Source organism: Phaseolus vulgaris, chromosome 10 (assembly GCF_000499845.2).
Source record: "Phaseolus vulgaris cultivar G19833 chromosome 10, P. vulgaris v2.0, whole genome shotgun sequence".
Lineage (NCBI taxonomy): Eukaryota > Viridiplantae > Streptophyta > Magnoliopsida > Fabales > Fabaceae > Phaseolus > Phaseolus vulgaris.
Genome location: NC_023750.2, coordinates 2236767 through 2244631, shown reverse-complemented (window position 1 = coordinate 2244631; position 7865 = coordinate 2236767). Strand labels below are relative to the sequence as shown.

General features: G+C 30.0%; 1 pseudogene; it reads left to right on the top strand.

Annotated features, from left to right (window-relative positions):
* The first annotated feature begins 997 nt into the window (after positions 1-997).
* On the top strand, positions 998-2275 carry LOC137819097 (ATP-dependent Clp protease ATP-binding subunit ClpA homolog CD4B, chloroplastic-like; annotated as a pseudogene).
* Positions 2276-7865: the final 5590 nt, after the last annotated feature.

Sequence of the window (7865 nt, the reverse complement as noted above, 5' to 3'; positions counted from 1 at the left end):
AATTCTTCTTTCTTTGCAAATACCCATTTGCACCCAATTGCCTTCTTACCTTTTGGTAATTGTGCCAACTTCCACGTCTTGTTCTTCTTCAAAGACTGCATCTCCTCTTCCATCGCACCCGCCCAATTACCACTCTCTGAACTCAGAATGGCTTTTGGGTAAGTGGATGGAATGTCATCAACAACTGGAAGTGCATAGGCAACCATATCCATGAAACGAGCAGGCTTCTGAATATCTCGTCTCTGTCTTCTAACTGCAATTGGCGCTGATTGTTAGTATTATTAATATTGTTAGTATTGTTAATATTGTTAGTATTATTAATATTATTAATATTATTAATATTATTAATATTATTAGTATTATTAATAATAATAAGTATAATAAAAACCATAATAAAACTAAAGAATTTGCTTAGTGTAGTGGTTAAATTTTACCTGATTGCTGAAGGATTGCTGAAGGAACCTGGCTTCGAAATTCACTGCTAATTTTATTTTATGCTGCTAATATTTACATACGGATTTTGATTCCCGCTCCATGGCGCCAAAAATTACATACGGATTATATCCGTATGTAATTACATACGAAAAAAATCTGTATGTAATACCTGTTTACATACGAAATTTAATTCGTATGTAATGTTGATTTTACATACGGATTTTGATCCGTATGTAATAATCTGTATGTAATTCGCGTTTTTCTTGTAGTGCTTATTAATGTTTTCATGGGTTCATTAGTGACACTAGAGCCTCATAGTGTTGTTACCCTTAAATACTAAATTCAATATATATAGTGCTACCGTTATTACTCAACCTGTTATCAATGAAGGAAGTTTTTTACCTCTTCGTATAACCTTACACTTATTGGAAGGCACTAAAAACCTTTGGAAACAATTATATATAATTGGTATAAATAATATACCCGGAGAGTCTACTCCATACAAAATTGAAACAAGTTAAGTAGAAAGGCTGTGTTACAAAGTTGGTTGGTGAATTTTGGAATGGAAAGGCTTTTAAATTATGGGACTGACCTAACACAAATGGCTAAAGATGTAACTATTTTCTAGAAATTGAAGCTTTGCAATTGTGCATAGTTACGAAAAGCAATGTTTTGGAATTTGGTAAGCAGTGTTTTATGTTAATGCTGAAACATACTCCTTGGGTTTATGCAGGGAAAGTTAGATCCAGTTATAGGAAGGAGTAAAGAAATAGAGAGGGTTCAACAAATACTATGCCAAATGAGGAAAAATAGCCCTTGTCTTGTAGGTGATCCTGGTGTAGGGAAGACTGCAATTGCTGAAGGGCTTGCTCAGGGCATTGTGGATGAAACTGTTCCACTGAAACTCCAAGGGAAAAAGGTCATCATCCACTCAAATCTTTTATAAAGTTTAGATATGAAGTTTGCAGTGACATTGTATTGCAATTGTACCTAACATATATATATGATCGTTTAGGTGATTACTCTAGAAATGGGACGTCTTGTTGCTGGAACCAAGCATCGCGGGGATTTTGAGCAGAGGCTGGTAGAGGTGATTGAAGAAGTGAAAGAGAAAGTGATGGGGAAATAATTCTCTTCATTGATGAGCTTCACACTCTAATAGGAGCTGGTTCTAGCTCAAGTCCTCTTGATGCTGCTAATATATTGAAACCAGTTCTTTCAAGATGAGAGATCAAGGTATCATGTGCATGCATCAAGTGCTTAATTTACTTTAGGGTTTTGCTAATTAGGGTTTTTAAAGTTAACTAGTTTTTTGTCTTGTTTTTCTTTGAACTTTATGTACTTGAAAACATTTGACAATATGATATGAAGTTCTTATATATGGTAATCTGAGCTGTGCAGTGCATTGGAGCAACAACTGTTCATGAGTACCAGAAGTACATAACAAAGGATCCAGCACTGCAGAAGTACAATATGATTATGTACTTTATTTTTTTGCTTTATCCAAAAGCCACAAATCCTTGGAATGTTTAGTTTTATGAGATTATGTTTAATGTGATGCAGTGATGGTGTTCTTCCTGATAAGGCAATTGATTTGATTGATGAAGCTGGTGCAAAAGCTCAACTAACGCTTTGTAAGAAAGTCCCTTCGTCTTCAAAAAACAATAAATGCAAGACGGTCACACAGAGAGACATACACCACATAATCTCTACAAGAACTGGAATACCTCTTGAGAAAGTGTCGATCAAAAAATAAACTTCTAATGTGAAAGTTTCATAAATTGATCGTTTTAGACTTTTTTTTCTTTTCACTTTTCTGTTTTTGAAGGATGTTGAGTGATATATTTGGCCAATTCTTTTGGAAGTGAATTAAAAGAGTTGGAAGCAAAGTTTTGCTTTGAATTATGAAAGGTTGAAGAAAGTATTTTAACAATTGGTTTTGTCTGTGTATATATGTTCTTGCTTTCTCTTTTGTTTCTATTACGAAGAAATATAGTTAGAGAAAATAAAATAAAGATAAATAAATAAAGTTTTATTCTCTTTCAAGACATATTTGTCTTTTTTTTTTATCAAAACACTTTTTTTCTTGAAGTCAGTGTGTAATTCTCGTGAGTTTAATGTCACACTGATATCTTTTCTAGTGATTATTTTGAAATAATGGAAAAGAAGAATCAAATTGATATCTTTTTATTGATTAAAAACTTCCGAGTAACAATGTGAATATCTCTAGAAATAAGACGTAGCTTGTATGGTGTAACATAAAAAAGTAGAAGTATAGATTAAGTACTTTTCACAATATGAATATGGTTCATATATAAGATTATGTATTTTATATAAACAAGACACAAGTATTTATTTTGATAGACGTTACGATATCTAGTAGTTTTTGTTTTGTCTAATAAGTGAAGTATTTGTTCAGATGATAAACAAACAATCTGAAGCTAATGATGTACTTAATGAAAATATTTTTCTAGCTTATTATATATTGTAGGGTTTTTTTCCATCTTCAATTTCACAAGATGATTTGCTAAATACGTGTCAACATCATGATCTCTTGGTATACAAGTTAAAGTTGTTTTGCATCAATAATCATCTTGCTACAAGCATACACTACAAGAAAATGATTAAATAGTAATCAAATTTAGAGATAAAAAATAATTAGTCACTATATTTACTAAATTAGATACTATTTTAGAGACTAAAAAATTATTAATAAAATTAATAAGATTGTTTTTGAATTGGTATATAAATTAGCTATTGTTCTTACAAAGGGCCTAGAAACTATTCCTCTTTAAGCAACATGTGTTGACTTCTCGGATCTTCTTAACTTTTTGGGTTGGACTCTCAAATTGGGCTCTCAGATAACTCCGGCTTCAGGTTGGACCTAAGGTTGACAAACTTCCTAAGTTGCATTGGATCAACTGGATCTTTTCGGCTTCTCCTCTCGATCTCCTCTCACAGTTGGGTGTGTGTACCTGTAAGGCGCTCCGATGTCAAACTCAGAATCAGTTTGATATAGTTATCAGATAAAATTCACTCTACATACCTCTTAGATTGATGTCCTATTTATAATGTTTTCTTACTGGACCCAGAACCTATTTGGACTTTTCTTTTTTACCTAATATCTTTTTAAATACACACGTGTTAATTTGGGACTTATCGTTATGGGCTTCGCTACAGTAACTTATCATTATGGACTTTATTTATTTATTTATATATATTTTCTACATTTAATATTTCGGGTCGACCTTTCGGTTTGATTTTTCGATCAAACCTTTTAGTTGACCTTTCGACCTAGCAGTACACTAACCCAGGCATGAGGATTTTTGTAAAAAGACGTTATGCCTATAGGAAAACGAAAGAGAACATTTAAAGCCAATGTATTCCCTTCAACCACTCCTTTTGCCTTGTTGCTTCCTTCATGTGCCAATTCAAGTTGAACTAAATTCAACTTGGGAAATGTATTGAACTTTTCTAGCAGCATTAGTATTATTGAAATTCTTGACTTACAAGTCCTTAAGATTAGGGTTCCTAAAAAGAAACATTAATCTACTGCTGCCACTATGCAACAATAATGCAGTCATTGTTGCACAATCTACATTGGTGATTCCTACCTCTCAACTTTCTTTTGCCTGCATCACAAACCACAAAAACCTTCCCCCTTCTTTACATTTAGCCTAGTAAAATTTGTGCAATATTACTGCAACATCTGCATTTTCAGAATTGTAAAATCTTCAAGGTTTCACCTTACCTATCTTACCTTAAACTGCTCCACTATCTTTCTATGGTGTATTATTCCTCCTAAAAGAAGTCCTTTGTGTTGAATGGGTTGTTGTGCTTGGTTAACAACCTACTCCTTTGTGCCTTCTTCTTTCGATTCTGCCTCCTTTTTGCTTCTCTGCATCTTCCACCTTGCCTGCACCTTTCAGACCTGACCACTCTGTTTACACCATTAAACAGTGGCAGAAGGTTTTCGAAGCCTTCCCATGCCTTTAACCTACACACATAAGTAGATACCTTTGTATAACATCTTTTCAAAACAATTTCTCAAATTTTCACACATCTAACCAAGCTAAAACCACTACCTTAATATCATAAGGAATGCAAATGGAATTCGAAACCAGGTTCTTTCGTTGACAAAAAAAATTTAACCACTACAACAAACAAATTTTTTAATATTATCATGATTTTTATTATACTTATTATTATTAACAATACTAATAATATTAATAATACTAATAATATTAATAATAATAATACTAATAATATTAATAATAATAATACTAATAATAATAATAATAATAATAATAATACTAATAATATTAATAATAATAATAACTAATAATTTTAATAATAATAATAACTAATAATACTAATAATATTAATAATACTAATAATATTAATAATATGAATATAATATTAATAATATTAATAATTTGAATAATATTAATAATATTAATAATTTGAATAATATTAATAATATGAATAAATATTAATAATATGAATATAATATTAATAATATGAATATAATATTAAAAATATGAATATAATATTAAAAATATGAATATAATATTAATAATATGAATATAATTTATATTATTATATTATTAATATAATTTATATTATTATTATCAATATAATTATTATTAATATAATAATAATAATTATTAATAATAATATATATAAATTATATTAATAACAATAAATATAATAAAAATGATACTATGATCAAAGAACTTGTCTGATTTAAAAGGATTACAACTTTATAATATGTTATGAAACTAAGGATGTACAACTTTATTTTAACAATTATCATTAGATTGTTAAAGATGACAAAAAATATTGGGATGAAGCACCATAAGTTTAAAGTAAAAGCTCTTCTTATTATAGAAATACGATCACATCATTAAAGGTGAATTCACTTCGACAAGTTTACAATGATATACATATGAAAAAGTGGAACAATATAAATTTTTGCAAGAGACACTTGCATCAAAAGTGAGATAACAACTTTTTTTAATTTAATTTGGCAGAAAGACATGAATAACACCATTTGTTCAATTAAATACCAACAATCTCTTAAAGTTAGAAGAATACAAAAAAAAATTCTTCACCTTATTTAATAGATAATTATTTGGAAAAGAAATCTCTCTCTTTTGTTCAAGTGTTTAATGAACAAGCTTAATATGTGTCAGCAAAGCTTTACAATGACTTCTGAATTACTTTGTCGTGGATACTACTAACCTAAAATTACTGCATATGCACAAACATTTGTTTAAAAATACATAAAATACTACTATTTCGATCTTATTATTAATTTTCAATTTGTTATGCTGTAAGTTTTTGATCCCATACATTTGAAGTGTTGCTTGCTAACATCTTCTAAAAGCTAAGTATATTATCGAATAATGCATATGAAATTTAATCAAGTACATTCTTTTACATTTTTTATAAGGAATACTAGCAAATAATAAATACACGAAGTTTTCAAAATACATTCAGGATAGAACTAACTAATTTTTAATTTTTTTTAAAAAAGTAAACGCAGATTTACAAATTCCTATATTAATGATTTAAGTATTAGTGTAACACTTATATATAGAGACAAAACCAATTGTTAAAATACTCTCTCCATCCTTTTAACTTTAATTGAAAGTAATTTTTTTTGCCAACTCTTTCAATTCATTTCCAAAAGAATTGGCCAAATGTATCACTCAATATCCCTCAAAAACAGAAAAGTGAAAAAAAAAAGAAAAACGATCTTTTAATAATTCACTTAATTTGGTCAAAATATTTCTAGGTACACTACAAGAAAATCATGAAATAGAACTCAAATTTAGAAATCAAAATAATTAGTTGGTATAATAACTAAATTAGAGACCATTTTAAAGACAAAAAAATAATTTGGTTTCTAAATTAGTTTCTATTGTTGTTAAATGATTTCTAAATTGATATTTAATTAGCAACCAAGATTTTTTCTACCAAATTTAGAATTTATATTATTGGTAGTTAAAACTTTAGCAACTAATTAGATACCAATTTAGAAATTATTTAACAATAATAGAAACTAAAAAAAATTAAACTAATTATATGTTGTTTCTAAAATTAATTTTTATTTCATGATATTCTAATTAGTATTTATAACATTCTATCACATCCTCAATAGGTAATCCTGTTATTGTAAATATGTGCTGTATCTCCGCAGCTGTGACTATCTTAAATGAATTCTGAATTTGCATTAGTTGAGCTCTTGCACCAGCTTCATCAATCAAATCAATTGCCTTATCAGGAAGAACACCATCACTGCATCACATCAAACATAATCTCATCAAACTAAACAATGCAATTCATTGCTTACTTAAATCAATTCCATGAAAGCAAGAACCTGATGAATCTCTCTGATAAGACAGATGCAGCAACAAGGGCCTCATATTCGTACTTAATGCCATGGAACTCTTCATATTTCTCTATCAACCCTTTCAATATTTCAATGGTGTCAACCACAGTTAGTTCAAGCACATCCACCGGTTGGAAAAGTCTCTGCAGCGCTGGATCCTTCGTAATGTACTTCTGGTACTCATGAACAGTTGTAGCTCCAATGCACTGCAGAGCTTGGATTATCATAACCACTTCATATCATATTGTCAAAAGTTTTCAAGTACATAAAGTTCAAAGAAAAACAAGTCAAAACACTAGTAAAAGAATCCTTTTTCATTCCTTAACTTTAAAGACATTGATTAGCAAAACCCTAAAGTAAATTAAGCACTTGATGCATACAGATCATACCTTGATCTCTCCTCCTGAAAGAGCTGTTTTCAATATATTAGCCATACGAACATCAGTTGAACAAGAACCAGCTCCTATTAGAGTGTGAAGCTCATCAATGAAGAGAATTATTTCCCCATCCCTTTCTTTCACTTCCTCAATCACCTTTACCAGCCTTACATTAACATCCCTGGAATCTCTGGTTCCAGCAACAAGACGTCCCTTTTCTAGGCTAATCACCTAAACGGTCATATATGTTAGGTACAATTTTTTTTTATAGAGTAACACGATTAATTCTAAGGAGATAACTCATCCTAGTACTACATTCGTCCAAGCACACTAAATTATACTGCGAAATTATGATGGAATCCAGTGCATTAGTGTTGGTATGATCGTACCTAACATTTATGTCAGTAGAATTGCAATATAATGTCACTGTAAACTTCATATCTAAACTGTATAAAAGATTTGAGTAGATCATGACCTTTTTCCTTTGGAGTTTCAGTGGAACAGTTTCATTGACAATTTCCTGAGCAAGCCCTTTAGCCATTTGTGTTAGGTCAGTCCCATACTTTAGAAGCATTTCCATTCCTAAATTCACCAACCAACTTTGCAACACAACCTTTCTACTTAACTTCTTTCAATTTTGTATTTATACCCGACTT